Source organism: Myxine glutinosa, chromosome 1, assembly GCF_964187855.1.
Source record: "Myxine glutinosa chromosome 1, kmMyxGlut1.1, whole genome shotgun sequence".
In the NCBI taxonomy this organism is placed as follows: domain Eukaryota; kingdom Metazoa; phylum Chordata; class Myxini; order Myxiniformes; family Myxinidae; genus Myxine; species Myxine glutinosa.
This window is the reverse complement of record NC_136261.1, coordinates 83,803,057-83,821,129: the sequence shown is the minus strand read 5'-3', so window position 1 is coordinate 83,821,129 and position 18,073 is coordinate 83,803,057. Positions and strand designations below refer to the sequence as shown.

Genomic DNA, 18,073 nt, shown 5'->3' with positions numbered 1-18,073 from the left:
GAACCAAAGCACACTACTTTATCTGTGAATCATGGAGGAGGTAGTGTCATTTATTGGGCTTGCAGGCTGCCTCTGGAACTGGCTCACTCATCTTTATTGATGATGTAACTAATCATGGCAACAGCAGAATGGATTCGGAAGTGTACAGAAACATTTTGTCTGCTTATGTACGAGACAATGGCCCAAACACACTGCCAATGCAACCAGGGAGTTAATCAAGGGAAAAAGTGGAAGGTTTTAGACTGGCCAAATCAATCTCCTGATTTAAATCCAATGGAGTTGCGTTTCACTTGCTGAAGACCCTGAAGAAAGAAACCCTCTGAAACAAACAATGACTGCAGTAAAGGTTTGGCAAAGCATCTCAAACGTCGATACCAAGAGTTTGGTGATGTCAGTGGGTCACAGACTCGAAGTAGTTATTGCATGAAAGGGATATTCAACCAAATACTAACGATTATACTACTTTAATTTACTTTAAGCTAATCTGTTCCAATACTTATGCTATCCTAAAATAAGGGGACTGAGCATAAAACGTGCTATATTTTTGTACGATGGTCAAACGTATCCATAGAAATACCAATAAATAAAACCCGACCTTCTTTTTTTCTTTTTCTTTTTTCTATTTTTCTTTTTTCTTTTTTGTATACAGGATCGAGGCTCATGAAAGAGCTAACATTTATCACACAAAAAAAATCAAACAGACACACAAAGTATGTAATAAGGGGAGCGGTAGACAAGATGGGAAGAGAAGGGGAAGCACACAAACACAACATTTGAGAGCAGGGACATCGGGAGATCTGTGGGAGGGAGAGGGCTTGTGGGGAGGAGGCGTGGGAAGGGGGAGGGGGAAGTACTCTTGCCTCATATTGTACGCCACATATTTATTTATTTGGCATGGGGGCGGTATACTCTGAATGTATCTGTACTTGTTGTACACGGCTCCTTTCCTATTTCATCTTCAGGCGCTGCATAACGTCATTGCCGGGCACCAAAGGGCGCCTGGCAATGACGCATGCTGTAAGGGAGTACTCAGTTTTTACTCTGGTTGTTGTACACCACTCCTTTCCTATGCCATCTCCAGGCGCTGCATAACGTCATTGCCGGGCACCGAAGGGGGCTCGGCAATGACGTACGCTGAAAGGAGTACTCAGTTTTCACTCTGGTTGTTTGTTTTCTTGTTTTCTTTCTTTCTTTCTTGTTTGTCCGGGTGATATCTCAGCCATCCTTTGAGCTAGCGAGCTGAAATTTGGGCACAATAGTGAGCAAGTACTTTGTCAAAAATGGTATTTTCTGTTTTTTGATTAATCAATTAATTGATTGGTTACTTAATTATTAGCGATTAATTAAGTACTTATACATTTCCTTTCTCTTCTGACCATTATCTCAGGCACCTTTTGAGTTAGGAAGCTGATATTTGGACATGCCAATGACCAAGTGATTTGGCTGTAAATTTTTGATTTATTGATTAATCAATTAATTATTTAATTATTCAATTACTTATTTAATAACTTAATTTTTTTATGGTTACAGATTTGGATAAAACGGTGGTGTTTTAGATATTCCATTAGCCAATTGATTAATCATTTAATTATTTTACCATTATTATTTATTTATTAGGTTTACTCTCCATGAAATGGAGAGTAACCTATTATTACTGCTAGAATTTTTCTTATTATTATTATTCTTCCACGCTATTTTGCACCTCCGAAAACTTCATAATTTAGTTTCTCAGCAACCGCTGGACGGATTGACAGGAAATTTTCATCAAATGATCGGCTAGGCTTCTAGAATTTTTAAATGCTAATGATGGCGTCATAGGTCACGTGGTATGGGCGCCATCTTGTAAAACACCTTCAACTTTGCCCCTCTGTATCTCCGAAACGGCTCAATGGAAAAATTTGAGGAATGGCTCATTCTAAAGAACTCTGCAATGGGAACAAAAAACATGTGTATTGAGTATATCAAAAATGCTAACGTTAAGAGGTTAGAATTCGTCAAACACAGTTTTTCTCCCCCGAAAAAGAGATTTTTACCCCAGATGCTTAGTTAAAAAAAACTCAGAATGCGAAAATTTTCGAAGTCATACGTCACATGGTTCGGCCGCCATCTTGTTTTCCGTGAAAAAACACAAAAAACCCTTTTTCTCCGCAACGGCTGAACGGATCGAGCCCAAACTTTGCAAGCAGAATCGCATACCCATGACGAACAAAAAAGTCAGCGAGCACGACATCATCCGACACATGGTTTCAGAGTTATGACGTTTTTAAGCATGAACCTTTAAAACCTAGCTCCTCCCTCATTTTTGATCCAATCGAGGAGAAAATTCACAGCTCTGTTCAGCATGTCAGTCTACTAAAATGTCATTTTAGAATTTGCGATAGGTCACGTGGTTTGGCAGATATCGTTAATTAAACGATTTTTTTTTTTAATGGATATCACTTGAATCGCTTTATTGATCGACGTGAAACTTCATACTCTAGTAGAAGTCATGAAGAGTAACAAGTGTGCAAAATTTCAAGATGATTGGATGTACGGTCGCGAAGCTATAAGTCTTTATTGTTGAAAGAAGAAGAAACACACCATTTTGTCCTGCCAGGCCACGACATCATCCGACATCAGTGCGTTTGCCATTTTCAGTTTTAATTTCCTTTAAAAAACATTTTCTCTGCAATAATAGGGCCGATTGAGATAAAATTTTCACCATAGGAGGGACTCGGTCTGTAGAATGTTTTAATGGTAATTATGACGTCGCAGGTCACGTGCTTCGGCCGCCATCTTGTTTTTCGTGAAAACACGAAAACCCCTTTTTCTCTGCAACGGCTGAACAGATCGAGGCCAATCTTTGCACGCAGAATCGCATGCCCATGACGAACAAAAAAGTCAGCGAGGGCGACGTCATCCGACACATGGTTTCAGAGTTATGACGGTTTAAAGCATGAACCTTTAAAACGTAGCTCCTCCCTCATTTTTGATCCAATCGAGGAGAAACTTCACAGGTCTGTTCAGCATGTCAGTCTACTAAAATGTCATTTTAGAATTTGCGATAGGTCACGTGGTTTGGCAGATATCGTTAATTAAACGATTTTTTTTTTAAAAATGGATATCTCTTGAATCGCTTTATTGATCGACGTGAAACTTCATACTGTAGTAGAAGTCATGACGAGTAACAAGTGTGCAAAATTTCAAGATGATTGGATGTACGGTCGCGAAGCTATGTCTTTATTGTTGAAAGAAGAAGAAACACACCATTTTGTCTATCCAGAACGTGCTCACGATAACGCGATCTCCCGCGGTCATTTGAACCGCAAAAAAAATTATAATTGCATATTTGTCAATAGATGAGGCATATTAACAAACGAATGAAACAGATTTGCTCAAATTCTGACTATTTTTAACTCGATCGTATTTCACTGAAAGTAAGCCCATCAAGGCGCGTCCGTAATACACGAAAATACAATGGCCCATTTGCGCATATGCAAACATCCATCCACATATTACGTAAGGTGCTGTGCGAGAAGGAAATGGCTGTCATGGTCGTAATTGGTCTTGAAATTTGCGCAAATAAATGCCCTACACGATGCCGTTTATTTCGTCACAATCCATCCAGCCGATCTGAAGTTATATGAAGAAATGCATTTACGTCGTGACGTCATCGCGCGATTTTCGAATTCAGACGTCTTTTCGGAAAATAAATAAAGATATAAATCGAAATGAATCATGTCCGCGATCTGCGCATGCGCGGTTTTCTCAGTCGCTTTTCAGTGGCATCGCAGTGCAACCCATCTGCGCATGCGCCAGCTATTGAAAATTGGGTCGCCACGGCAAAATCCAAGATGGCCGCCACCATGTATGTCTGAACCTTGCAACCTGCATATCTTGAAAAATAAGCGAAGTAGCAACTTCTAATTTGGTGTGTGGGTGTATCTAGGCACAAGGAAGAACGCTATCGAAAATTGGGTCGCCACGTCAAAATCCAAGATGGCCGCCACCATATATATGTCTGACCTTGCAACCTGCATATCTTGAAAAATAAGCGTGTGTGTGTGTAGGGGGGATGTGTGTGTGTGGGGGGGGGGGGGGGTGGAGGGATGTGTGTGTGTGTGTTTGTGTGTAGGTGGGGGGGGGGGGGGGTTGGTTGTGTGTGTGTGTGTGTTTGGGGGTAGGGGTGTGGGTGGGGTTAGGGGGGATGTGTGTATGTGTGTGTGCATGTGTGTGTGCGTGTGTGTGTGTGTGTGTGTGTGTGTGTGTGTGTGTGTGTGTGTGTGTGTGTGTGTGTGTGTGTGTGTGTGTGCGTGTGTGTGTGTGTGTAGGGGGGATGTGTGTGTGTGTGTGTGTGGGGGGGGAGGGATGTGTGTGTGGGGGGGGAGGGATGTGTGTGTGTGGGTGTGTGTGTGTGTGTGTAGGTGGGGGGGGGGGGGAGGTTGGTGTGTGTGTGTGTGTGTTTAGAGGGGTGTGCGTATGGGGGGAGGGGTGTGGTGGGGGTAGGGGGGATGTGTGCATGTGTTTGTGTGTGTTAGGGGTGGGGGGATTTGTGTGTGCATGTGTGTGTGTGTTGGGGTGGGGGACGGTGTAGAGATGTGTGCGTGTGTTTGTGTGTGTGTGTGTGTGTATGTGGGGGAGGGGGTGGGGTGGAAGGGGATGTGCATTTGTGTGGATATGTGTGGGTGTGTGGAGGGAGGGGTGTGGGGGTGTTTGTGTGTGGGTGTGTGTGTGGATATGTGTGTTTGTGTGTGGGTGTGGATGTGTGTGTGTGTGTGTGTGTGTGTGTGTGTGTGTGTGTGTGTGTGTGTGTGTGTGTGTGTGTGTGTGTGGGGGTGGGGTGTTTGTGCACGTGGGGTGAGGGGTGTGCGCATGTTTGTGTGTGTGTGTGTGTGTGTGTGTGTGGATATGTGTGTGTGTGTGTGTTTGGGGGTAGGGGTGTGGGTGGGGTTAGGGGGGATGTGTGTATGTGTGTGTGTGTGTGTGTGTGTGTGTGTGTGTGTGTGTGTGTGTGTGTGTGTGTGTGTGTGTGTGTGTGTGTAGGGGGGATGTGTGTGTGTGTGTGTGTGTGTGTGTAGGGGGGATGTGTGTGTGTGTGTGGGGGGGGAGGGATGTGTGGGTGTGTGTGGGGGGGGGAGGGATGTGTGTGTGGGGGGGGGAGGGATGTGTGTGTGTGGGTGTGTGTGTGTGTTTGGAAGGGTGTGCATGTGGGGGGGGGGTGTGGGTGGGTGTGTGGGAGGGGGTAGGGGGGATGTGTGTGTGTGTGTGTGTGTGTGTGTGTGTGTGTGTGTGTGTGTGTGTGTGTGTGTGTGTGTGTGTGTGTGTCGGGGTTGTATCCAAGGGGGTTGTGTCAAAGCATGTCCAATGAAAGTGGGGTTGTATCACAAGTGGGGTTGTATGAAAAGTGGGGTTGTATCAACAGTGGGGTTGCATCAAAAGTGGGTGCGAGTAAACCGGTCATCACTGCCAGCAGTTTTAAAGTGGCAGTTCTAGTTTTCATTATTATTCACCTTTTTTTTTTTTTTCTCATCTGGGCAATATCTCAGGCACGTTTTGAGCCAGGAAGCTCATATTTGGACACAGCAGTGACCAAGTGATGTGGCTATAAAGGATATTTTTACTTGTGAAAATCGATGTTTTTCTCAAGTATATTGGTTGGTCTTGTTCGTTATTTTGTCTGTCTGTTTGTCAGTCGCCTACACGTCACAATTTTCAACCGATCTTCACGAAACTTCACCAAATGGTAAAGTTGGTCATGAGCAAGAAACCTATTGTTTTTGCGGTCAAAAGGTCAATAGGTCAACATAGGCCAAAGGTCACCAACTTTGTCAAATTTCTAAAATCCTCAATTTTCATCCGATTGACTTGAAATTTGAAAAGGATTTTCATATATGGTCACTGAATTCAACCACCAATTATTTTTCAGGTCATCATAGGCCATAATGTCAACAACCCTTTCAGATTTCTTGAATCCTTAATTTTCATCCGATTAACTTGAAATTTGAAGAGGATTTGCATATCTCGTCACTAAATTCAACCACCAAGTATTTTTGAGGTCAACATAGGCCGAATTTTTAAAATCATAAATTTTCATCTGATTGACTTGGAATTTTAAGAGGATTTGCATATCTGGTCACTGAATTGAACCACCAAGTATTTCTGAGGTCAACATAGGCCAAAAGGTCAACATAGGCCAAGTTTCTAAAATCTTCAATTTTCATCCAAGTAACTTGAAATTTTAAGACGATTTGCAGATCTGAACCCTGAATCAACCACCAAGTATTGTTGAGGTCAACATAGGCCAAAGGTCAACATAGGCCAAGTTTCTAAAATCCTCGATTTTCATCCGATTGACTTGAAATTTGAAAAGGATTTGCATATATGGTCACTGAATTCAACCACCAAGTATTTTTGAGGTCAACATAGGCCAAAAGGTCATCATAGGCCGAATTTCTAAAATCATCAATTTTCATCTGATTGACTTGGAATTTTAAGAGGATTTGCATATCTGGTCACTGAATTCAACCACCAAGTATTTTTGAGGTCAACATAGGCCAAAAGGTCAACGTAGGCCAAGTTTCTAAAATCCTCTATTTTCATCTGATTGACTAAATTTTAAGAGGATTTGTATACCAGGTCACTGAGTTCAACCACTAATTATTTGTGAGGTCATCATAGGCCAACAACTTATTTTAGGGATTTCGCAAGTATGCTATGCACGACATAATTGTTTATTTATTGATTAATCAATTAATTCATTTTTTTCCCGATTAATGACTTATTTAATATTCAAAAAGTTACAGCTTCGGACGAAACACTGGTGGTTGAGGTATGCCATTAGCCAATTTTTTGTTTTTTTTTGTGTACACGATCGAGGCTCGTGAAAGAGCTAACATTAATCACACAAAAAAATCAAACAAACAGACACAAAAAATCAAAAAAATCAAACAGACATTATTATTATTATTATAAAACATAATAAGGGGAGCGGTAGACAAGATGGGGAGAGAGGGGGAAGCACACAAACACAACATTTGAGAGCAGGGACATCAGGAGGTCTGTGGGAGAGAGAAGGCTTGGGGGGGGGGGGGCGGGAGGAGGTGGGAAAAGTATAAAGCACATGGAAACTGCAAGGACTTCCAGGAAGGAAGTTGCTATTTCAAAAAAGTGGATCTGGGGTGAATTAGCAGGGGTAGAAAAGATCAAGGTTTTGGATGGGGGAAGATAAGAGATGGTGGTGAACAGCTGTTTTAAAGACCTGGAGGGAGGTGTGGGATTGAAGAGAGTGAAGGAGTTTGTTCCAGAGGTAGGAGAAAAAGGAATCAAAGAGTGAAAGTAAGCAGAGAGCCTTGATTATGGCAGTTTAACCATAAGAGGTTGCTGACAGATCTTGTGCGACCTGTAGGAATATTTGGGGGACAGAGCACAGAGAGAGCTCGGGGAGCAAGGCAGGAGAGGAGTCTGTAGAAGACAGAAAGACCACCAACCTACCTGCAGTGAGTGAGTGAAAGGCTCTCGGAGTTACTGTGTCTTCATCGCAGGAGATTCCAATGATTCTGAAAGCTTTGGTTTCAACAGCGTGAAGCCGAGCTAGGTGTGAGGCAGGAGCACCGGCCCAGAGGGAAGAACTATTCCATTGAGCTGCAGATGAAAGCCTTGTATGTGGTGAGGAGCTCAGGTGTGCCAAGGAAGGACTTCGCACGACGGAGGATGCCGAGTCGGCGACTGACTTTGGAGGTCAGCTTGGAAATGTGGTTTTCGCAGGAAAGATCATGGCAGATAGTGAGACCCAAAAGCTGGAGTGACGGAACTTCTTGGAGAGGATTGTTGAGAAAGTAGATTGGAGGGTTGTCCAGTTGGTCTTTTCGGAGAGACATAGTAAGAGTGTGAGATTTGTCAGGATTGAAAGACATGTTCCACTTGTTTGACCAGTCTGTGATTTTGTCCAGGTCTGCAGAGAGTGAGGAGGCTGCAGACTGCCGGTCTGAGGGATGAGGAATGGAGCGGAAGAGAGCGGAGTCATCAGCAAAGAGATAGAGAGGATTTTCCAAAGAGTCGGGGAGATCATTGATGAAGACCAGAAAAAGCACAGGGCCCGGAACACTGCCTTGGGGAACTTCAGCCTGAACAGGAAGGGGGAGATGAGAGAAATCCATTCAGGGCCACACGTTGACTACGAACAGAGAGGAAGTCCGCAAGCCATGCATGGATATTTCCATGGATACCATAGGAAAAGAGTTTGGTGAGCAGAGCGGGTTGCCAGACCGTATCGAAGGCACATGATATGTCAAGGGAGACAGCTCTGATTTCCTGTTTGGCATTGAGGACCTCCATCCATTGTTGAGACAGCAGAAGCATCATGTCCAGAGTAGAATGACCTGGTCTGAATCCAAATTGATGATCGGAGATCAAGCCATTGGAGAAGAGGAAGGATTTGATATCTGAAACAATAATGGATTCCATGACTTTGCTGATAATTGGGAGCAGGCTGATTTGTCTGTAGTGTTTTTGCACCTTTTTTGTGTAAAGCGGTAATGTTTGCTGATTTCCAAGATGTTGGCAGATGACCCTGAGCAAAAGAGAGGGTGAAGAGAACAGATAGAGGGTGAGATAGAGCGGCAGAGCAGGATTTTAGGACCCTTGGGAGTCTGGGATTTTAGGACCCTTGGGAGTCCAGATGCTGTCTGGTCCAGTTGCAGAATCAGAGTCGAGGTTTGACAAAAACTTATCCACCTTGTCAGGAGAGAAGGACACAGAGTCCAGGAGCAGTTGGGTTCGACTGGGTATGGTGGGAACAGAGAGAGATGGGTTTGGGACACAAGATTTTGAGGCAAACACAGAGTTGAGGCATTCGGCTTTGTCACATGCGGTGTCAACTGTGTAGCCATTTGAGGTAAGGGAGGGGATGGAGGGTGAACAAACATCAGAAACAGATTTGGCCAGACACCACCAGGATTTGGAGGAAGGAGACAGGTTTGAGTGTTCAATCTTGAGTGTGGAGAGATAACGCCTTGATGGAGCGGAAGGAGCGGAAGAGAGCGGAGTCACGCCTTGATCCCAGACTCCCAAGGGTCCTAACAAGGCTCTAACGCCTTGATCTTGGAGACGGCGGCAGGGATTTTCGAAGCTCCACACGGTCTCCACGTTTTTCGAAGTTAAGTCTGTTCACAATTGTATTTTGTCGAAACTGTATTTATCTTTCGGTGTGTGAAGTTATTGTGTGCAACTTTGGTTGTTTCTCGGTGTTTATCTTTCATAAATTGATCGTCTGTTTGCCGTGTCGCGAGCAAGGCCTTGTACAGTGTGCACTGTACAACCTTGAGGCTTTGTTTTTCTCTCAGTGGTCCGTCGTTTGTGATCCAATAACTTTCGTTCTCTGTATTCCCAGGCTTTTCACCCATAGCCTACTTCCTTGTGTAAATCTCAACTCAAAAAAAACAAAAAAAAAACATTTCCTTCTCTGTTCTCATTCGTTTATTCATTCTTATTCGTTCGTTCGTTCTTCGACCACGTGTTTCTCCCCCATTTCCCCAGATAGTTTTCACTCATTAACCTTCAATGTTTACACTTTCCCCTCAAGTTATGTATTCCGTCATATTTTATAACACCTTTTTCTTCTTCTTCTTTAAAAGGCTGCTTTCGACTTGCTCACCAAATCAATTCATCCCAAAAAAAATATCCATCTCCTATAGTGCCTTTGTTCTACATTCCCTAAACTCTCCTGCACTCCATCCTCCATCCAGCGTCCTTAAACGTATTTTTAACTCGAAGGTCACAAGAAACTCATTTTGCAATAAATGTTCGTTTCCCATAAATCGTACACTTTCAAAAATCCAATCTCACCCCTCCCCTCCAAATCTTCCCCATAACCCCTCCCCTCCAAATCTTCCCCATCACCCCTCCCCTCCAAATCTTCCCCATCACCCATCCCTTTCAAATCTCCCCCCTTGCCCCCTCCCTCCTAAACTACTCCCTCACCCCTCCCCGCCAAGACGCCCCCTCGCCCCTCCCCTCCTAGACTCCTGCCTCACCCCTCCCCTCCAAATCTCCCCCATATCCCATCCCTTTCAAATCCCTCCCCTTGTCCCTTCCCTCCCAAACTCCCCCCTCACCCCTCCCCTTCAAATCTCCCCACCCTCATTGCTTCTCAATTTCCCCCCGCTCACTCCCCCTCCTCAAAGCGTCCTCCCCGCTTCTTCCCCCTTCAAATTCTCACCTCCATCTCCCCCAACCTTCTGCCTCGCTCTTCCCCCTCCTCAAATAACACCTCATTGTGGCTCACCCAATCACCATCAAACCTTTTGTCCGCCCCATCCTTCCCTTTCTCCGAGCTATTCTGAAATCTCTGACACACCTTCAACAGCTCTCCCTACCTCTTCCACCTCTTCCACATCTTACCCTACCCCTCCTCCCCCCTGTTCTGTATCTGATGCTCCCCCTTCCTCTTCATTAACGGTATGGACCTCAAACATCCGGGGCCTTCGTTCAAACTTAACTGATCTCTCCATACAGGTTGCTTCTGTCAAACCAGACGTGATCTGCTTAACAGAAACTTTCCTCCTTTATGATGTCTGATTCCATAGTATCTCTCCCGGGCTACTCCCTCCTCCGGTATGATAGACCTGAGCCTCGTCCTGGAGGCGGGGTTGCTATCTTTATCAAAAACTCCCTTCCTCACTCGCCCTGCACTGCACTCTCTCCACCTCACCCCCAGGAATACCTCTGGCTACAGCTTCCCCTTCGCTCCCACCTCTTGTTCATATGTGTGTTGTACCGTCCACCAAACAGTGATGACTCCATCTACATCTCGCTGTCTGATGATATGGACCAACTTCTATCTACTCATCCCAACTCTCTCTTCCTCATATGTGGTGATTTCAACTGTCATCATGCCAGTTGGCTGGGTGTGGGTACCTCTCTCACCAGCCATGGCTCCTCAGCAAAGGACTTCTGCGACTCACTGGGACTGACACAATCTGTCAATTTCCCGACCCGGATCTCAGTCAACGGAACATCTTCTCTTCTGGACTTGATTATGACTAACTTCCCTGAAAATGTCTGCTGCTCTTCTTCTGCTCCGATCGGATCATCTGATCATGTCCTTGTTAAAGTGGACATCTCTCTGACCATCCTCAGGGAGCCTGCTCAGCGTCGACGAGTCTGGCATTTCACTCAGGCCAACTGGCACGGTCTTCAAGCAGCCATCAATCATCTGGACTGGTCTCCCATCTCTACCACCTCTGACATCAACTCATCCTGGGAATTCTTCCAAAGTAAATTGCTCTCTCTCATGCACAGATTTATCCCATCTCGTCTTCAGTTGTCATACCCTTCCTCCCGTCCATGGTACACGGAATCTTGTGGTGAGGCTGTTGCCCAGAAACAACTTGCCTTCGTCTCCTGGAAAGCAAATCCAACGGAAGGAAATCTCATTTCCTTTCACAAAGCCCGAAACAAGTGTGTGTCCACCCTCAGGAGAGCCAGGAAACAATATCTCTCCGTTCTCAAGACCGAACTCTCTTATCTGTCTCCCTCTTCCAAATCCTGGTGGCGTCTGGTCAAATCCGTTTCTGGTGTTTGTTCCCCCTCCATCCCCTCCCTTACCTCAAACGGCTACACAGCTGACTCCACACGTGAAAAAGCTGAATGCCTCAACTCTGTGTTTGCCTCTAAATCTTGTGTCCCAAACCCATCCCTCTCTGTACCCACCATACCCAGTCGTACCCTGCTGCTCCTGGACTCCGTGTCCTTTCCTCCTGACAAGGTGGAAAAGTTTCTGTCAACCCTCGACTCTGATTCTGCAACTGGACCCGACGGCATCAGCCCACGGGTCCTAAAATCCTGCTCTGCTGCTCTATCTCACCCTCTCTCTGTTCTCTTCACCCTCTCTTTTGCTCAAGGTCAACTGCCATCTGCTTGGAAATCAGCCAACATCACCGCTTTGCACAAAAAAGGTGCAAAAACAGATCCTAGCAACTACAGACCAATCAGCCTTCTCCCAATTATCAGCAAAGTCATGGAATCCATCATTGCTTCTGATATGAAATCTTTCCTCTTCTCCAATGGCTTGATCTCTGATCATCAATTTGGTTTCAGACCAGGTCACTCTACTCTGGACATGCTGCTTCTGCTGTCTCAACAATGGATGGAGGTCCTCAATGCCAAACAGGAAATTAGAGCTGTCTCCCTCGACATATCACGTGCCTTCGACACGGTCTGGCACCCCGCTCTGCTCACCAAACTCTCCTCCTTTGGTATCCATGGAAATCTCCACGCATGGCTGGCGGACTTCCTCTCTAGTCGTCGTCAACGTGTGGCCCTGAATGGGTTTCTCTCATCTCCTCTTCCTGTTCAGGCTGGAGTTCCCAAAGGCAGTGTTCTGGGCCCCGTGCTTTTTCTGGTCTTCATCAATGATCTCTCTGACTCTCTCGAAAATCCTCTCTATCTCTTTGCTGATGACTCCACTCTCTGCCGCTCCATTCCTCTTCCCTCAGATCGGCAGTCTGCTGCCTCCTCACTCTCTGAAGACCTGGACAAAATCACAGACTGGTCAAACAAGTGGAACATGTCTTTCAATCCTGACAAATCTCACACTCTTACTATGTCTCTCCGAAAAGATCGACTGGACAACCCTCCCATCTACTTTCTCAACAATCCTCTCCAAGAAGTTCTGTCGCTCAAGATTTTGGGTCTCACTATCTGCCATGATCTTTCTTGGGAAAACCACATTTCCAAGCTGGCCTCCAAAGCCAGTCGCCGACTGGGCATCCTCCGTCGTGCGAAGTCCTTCCTCGGCACACCTGAGCTCCTCACCACATACAAGGCTTTCATCCGCAGCTCAATGGAATACTGTTCTCCCCTATGGGCCGGTGCTCCTGCCTCACACCTAGCTCGGCTTCACGCTGTTGAAACCAAAGCTTTCAGAATTATTGGAATCTCCCGCGATGAAGCTATCTCTGAGGGCCTTTCACTCACTCACCGCAGGCAGGTAGGTGGTCTTTCTGTCTTCTACCGACTCCTCTCCGGCCTTGCACCCCCAGCTCTCTCTGTGCTCTGTCCCCCAAATATTCCTACAGGTCGCACAAGATCTGCCAGCAACCCTCTGATGGTTAAACTGCCGAAATCTCGGCTCTCCGCTCACCTTCACTCTTTCATTCCTCTTTTCTCCCGCCTCTGGAACAAACTCCCTCACTCCCTTCAATCCCACTCCTCCCTCCAGGTCTTTAAAACAGCTGTTCACCACCATCTCTTATCTTCCCCTATCCAAAACCTTGATCTTTTCTACCCCCGCTAATTCACCCCAGATCCACCTTGTTTGAAATTCCAACTTCTTTCCTGGAAGTCCTGGCAGTGTCCATATGTTTTATACCTCTCCCACTGCCCCCTTCCCACGCCCCCCCCCCCCCCCCCCCAAAGCCCTCGCCCTCTCTCAGATCTCTCGATGTCTCCATGTCTCTCGGTCCCTGCTCTCAAATGTTGTGTTTGTGTCCTTCCCCCTCTCTCCCCATCTTGTCTACCGCTCCCTATGTTATATGTTTTATGTGTCGGTTTGTCTTTCTGTGTGTTCATGTGATTAATGTTCGCTCTTTCACGAGCCTCGATATTGTATACAAAAAAAAATAAAAAATAAAAATAAAAAAAAATAGTGCTTCCTGGCACTCCTGACGGTAGACACACTTGTTCCGAGCTTGGTGGAAGGAACTGAGATTGCCTTCAGTTGGATTTGCCTTCCAAGAGGCAAAGGCAAGTTGTTTCAGGGCAACTGCCTAAGAAATTAAATAAGAAATTATTTTACGATTATTGTTTGTTGATTTTAATTACACAATTAATCAATCGATTATTGTGCACCTCTCCCAATATTTGCTGCGCGGCGGTATTGGATGTTATTTATTTATTTTGCATGGGGGCGGTGTACTTTGAATGTATTTGTACTTGCTCATCTTTGGATCTAAAATCGAAATGTCTTGGGAATATAGCAATAATAAGAAATTTGACATCACTGTTCCAATACTTATTGAGGGCACTGTTTGATGATGTAATAATGTCATTGGAGACATATCGGTTGACGTTGCAACGTCGAAGAGTACCTTTCTCGTTCACAAGTCGCAATTATTCACAGATGTAGTTTTTGAAACGTGGATGATTGAATTGAAGCCATTGTAAAATTCCTGGAGTGTTCCTTTAAATTAAACTATTTTTACATTAATCACGACTCTTTTCTCTCTCTAGGAAGTTGAAAGTTGGACCTGTAATGAACCTGATTTCTGCTGTGCTTTCGGAATCCTTTTTGCGTTGATGTCTAGTTCTTTTCTTTTCAGGATAATTTCTTTATGGGATATTCCTACTTTAAATGCCAAGAAGGCTGTGAATTTTTTTTGCATTCCTGGAATTTGTTTGGTCTTGTTGTTCTTATTTGTTCATAAAATTCCTCAAATGCTGTTTTACACCCTGTTGTGGCCCCCATTCATTTGCGTACAATGTTGCACTGGCGAAATAAAGTCACTGTTCCCAAAAGTGTGTTATGCTGCGCATTTCAATCACAAACTGCTTTTTGTTCATACATGCAAAAGTCATTATGGAAGGTTTTGCTCAAAAGAGGAATTGGTTTTGGTAACAGACATGTTACTGACCATCATAATTCATGGCGACACAGAGGAGAGTGTATTTGGGTGGATATGAAGTGAGAAGTTTTATTCTCTGAAATGAATATTTACAATTGTACAATTTTTGACATTCGTCTTCTCCTCCTCTTCCCTTTATAAGGATGAGGTCCAATGACACCAAGCTCCAGCCCTGCCTTGACCACGATACTCCTCCACTCTCCTCTTTCCTCAGCCAAATCTCTCCACTGTCCAACCACCCCACCTTACTCCCTCCTCACACGATCCTCCCATCTCAACCACGGTCTACCTCTTTTCCTCATACCTTATTCCCTCAACCTAGCTGCTCTCTTTGCCATTCTCTCTTCCCCATCTGCACCGAATGTCCAGCCCATCTCAGCCGGCATTTCACCACCTCCACATCAAACTCATCTACACACCAATCTCTTCCCTGAGTTGATCCCTTCTATTCACTCCCGCAATCCTCCTGACCCAATTGTTCTCGCAAACCTGCATCCTCTGTTGTGTCTCTGTCAGTGCCACGTTTCCAGACCATAATGATAGGCTGACATTACACACGACCTTAGAACCTTTCCTTTCAATCCCCTTGATATCTTTATGTCTGCTATTACTCCCTCCACCCTCCTCCATTCATTTCCACCCACCTGAATCATCCTCCCCACCTCTACTTCCAACATACCATCTCCAGTCACTGTTCCCCCCAGATACTCAAACCTATTTCCTTGTCTGAACTCCTTCCCCTCCAACCTGATATTTATTTATTTTCTCTGCTGCCCAGCCCACATCACCTCAGTCTTCTCCATACAATAATACTGAAAATATTGAGAGAGCACACACTTCCCTGTCTGTACTTTTCTTTTATTACCCTCGCCAGAAGAGAGGGTATTATGGCATTTGGGTCCATTTGGCTGTCTGTCTATCTGTTTGTCCGCACAGAATAAATATGATTTTCTCTGCAATCGTTGGTCCGATTGACAGGAAATTTTCACCATAGGTGCAACTCCACCTGTATAATTTTTTTTATAATTATGACGTCATAGGTCACGTGGTTCGGCCGCCATCTTGGAAAAATCGAAAAACTTTGCACCTCTATATCTCGGAAAGCGCTGAATATAAAAAATTGAGACATGGCTCGTAAAGAACTCTCCATGGCGAATAAAGTATGTTAATGATGATGTCATAGGTGTCTCCATTATGACGTCATAATTCGACAAGTACAAAACTTCATCCGATCAAGATGAAATTTCTTGAGCATAATCTAGAAATATATTAGTTTAGAAAAAAAAATAATGATGACGTCATCCATCACGTGGTTCGGCCGCCATATTTGTTTTAACACAAAAGCCTTAAAAACCACTGAAAATACATCCTGGCGAGGGTTTGCAATCTCTGATTGCTCCTTTTATTGTTACCCTCGCCAGAGGAGAGGGTATTGCATTTCAGTCCGTTTGTTTGTCCGCACAGAATAAATATGATTTTCTCTGCAACCGTTGGTCCGATTGACAGGTAATTTTCACCATAGGTGCAACTCCACCTGTAGAATTTTTTTAATGATAATTATAACATCATACGTCACGTTGTTGGGCCGCCATCTTGGAAAAATCGAAAACTTTGCACCTCTATCTCCGAAAGCACTGAATAGAAAAAATTGAGACATGGCTCATTGTAAAGAACTCTCCATGGGGAATAAAATGTTAATGATGATGTCATAGGTGCCTCCATTATGACGTCATAATTCTACAAGTACAAAACTTCATCCGATCAAGATGAAATTTCTTGAACGTCATGTTGGCATAAATTGGTGGAGAAAAAAAATAATGACGTCAACGATCACGTGGTTCGGCCGCCATATTTGTTTTCGCACAAAAGCCTTAAAAACCACTGAAAATACATCCTTGTGAGGGTTTGCAATCTCCGATTGCTCTTTTTCTTGTTGTGCATGCTTTATAGATGTATTCACATTCTAATTGTACATCATTTATTGATGTACTCACATTCTAATTGTACATACTTACGAGATGTACTCACATTCTAATTGTACATACTTTATAGACGTACTCACATTCTAATTCTACATACTTTATAGACATACTCACATTCTAATTCTACATACTTTATAGATGTACCCACATTCTAATTGTACATAATTTATAGATGTACTCACATTCTAATTGTACATACTTTTATAGATGTACTCGCATTATAATTGTACATACTTACGAGATGTACTCACAATCTAATTGTACATACTTTCGAGATGTACTCACATTCTAATTGTACATAATTGTACAGCAAAAAAGGATTATTATAAGGTAACTGTCAAGCTAATGTCGATAAATAAATGATACCAGTGCAAAGAACTAAATAATTCCACGCCATCTGACAGAAGGACGTAGGAAACTTTCCCACTGTAGTTTGTTTTCATCATAATGCTTCCTGTGGTCGAGCAACATGTGTCCCTACCACTTGTAAAGTGCAAAACAGTACGTCACACTTTGGACAGCTCTTGTTTTGCTTCGTTCAGCCAGCAGGGAATCGGATAAGATGCACTCTGTACACTGCATGAAGTAGTTATGGTATTAATTAAATTCGGGTTACTTTAATGCGTTGACCTCAGCCCTTATAAAGGGAAAGGAGGAGAACAACAATTAAGTGTGAAGAAAAACTGCTGTGGGTGGACATGTGAGCACGGTGTGGTTTGATAGTGTTTTGATTTTTAGGTCATGTCATCTCGATTCTCGAAGAGATGAACTTATAGAATGGGTCGTGATGTCCGGATGTTTATCCGTCCCTTCGTCCGTTAACTTTTTGCTATTTTTGCTACTCCCTTATCACCCGGTTGATTGTTCTGGAACTTGACACATGGATACAAGACAGTTGTAAGCACAATCGCTCAGGCTTCGATCTTCCCATTTCGGATCATGGGGACCCATGGGGAGGGTGGGTAGCTATCATACAAGTGGAACAAGGTAACTGAAGGAAATGCAGTTGCTGGCTTTACACAGCATTATCCCTTGTAATAACTGTAGACGCAGGGATAAAGAATAAACTGCATTTTGTTGGGCCAAGAAGGAAGGTGAACTTTTGCTCAGAAGTGAAACAACCTTGGATTACACTTGATCAAGCGCATTGAGCACAGATGGAAGAGTTCCACCCCAAATGTAGCTGTATTCCATCACAGGGCAAAGCTGGCATTTGTAAAAGAGAAGAAGCTGAGAAGAGGTAAATACTTCTTGGCTCAGAAGATAAATACCTCTGTCTGGCAGGGTTTTCTTTCTGTTTTGTGATCTGTGTGTAACTGTAATATGGATCTTACACAAGAGGTATTCTGTGACCATTGGAATGACATCGGTGAACTTTCTGACTCAGATTTCTCTCAATTGCAAATCCTCCAATCTCAATTTGGTAATGACCAACTTCCACACTCATGTCTCCTGCTCTTCCTTGGTTCCAATGGTTCATCTGATCACGTG

General features: G+C 44.2%; 1 protein-coding gene and 1 long non-coding RNA gene across 4 annotated transcripts in view; both read left to right on the top strand.

The window, feature by feature from the left end:
- Positions 1 to 14,493, top strand: part of PRKCSH (PRKCSH beta subunit of glucosidase II) — a 306,309-nt gene extending 291,816 nt beyond the window's left edge. For all 3 annotated transcript variants that reach the window (XR_013622808.1, XM_068114189.2, XM_068114202.2), the window contains one exon: positions 14,209 to 14,493. The gene's annotated coding sequence lies outside the window, so the exon portion shown is untranslated. The remainder of the gene's footprint in view (positions 1 to 14,208) is intronic.
- On the top strand, positions 5,784 to 6,902 carry LOC144889734 (uncharacterized). Its single transcript, XR_013622035.1, has 2 exons — positions 5,784 to 6,143; positions 6,270 to 6,902. It is a non-coding gene; the product is annotated as an uncharacterized LOC144889734 (long non-coding RNA).
- Positions 14,494 to 18,073: the final 3,580 nt, after the last annotated feature.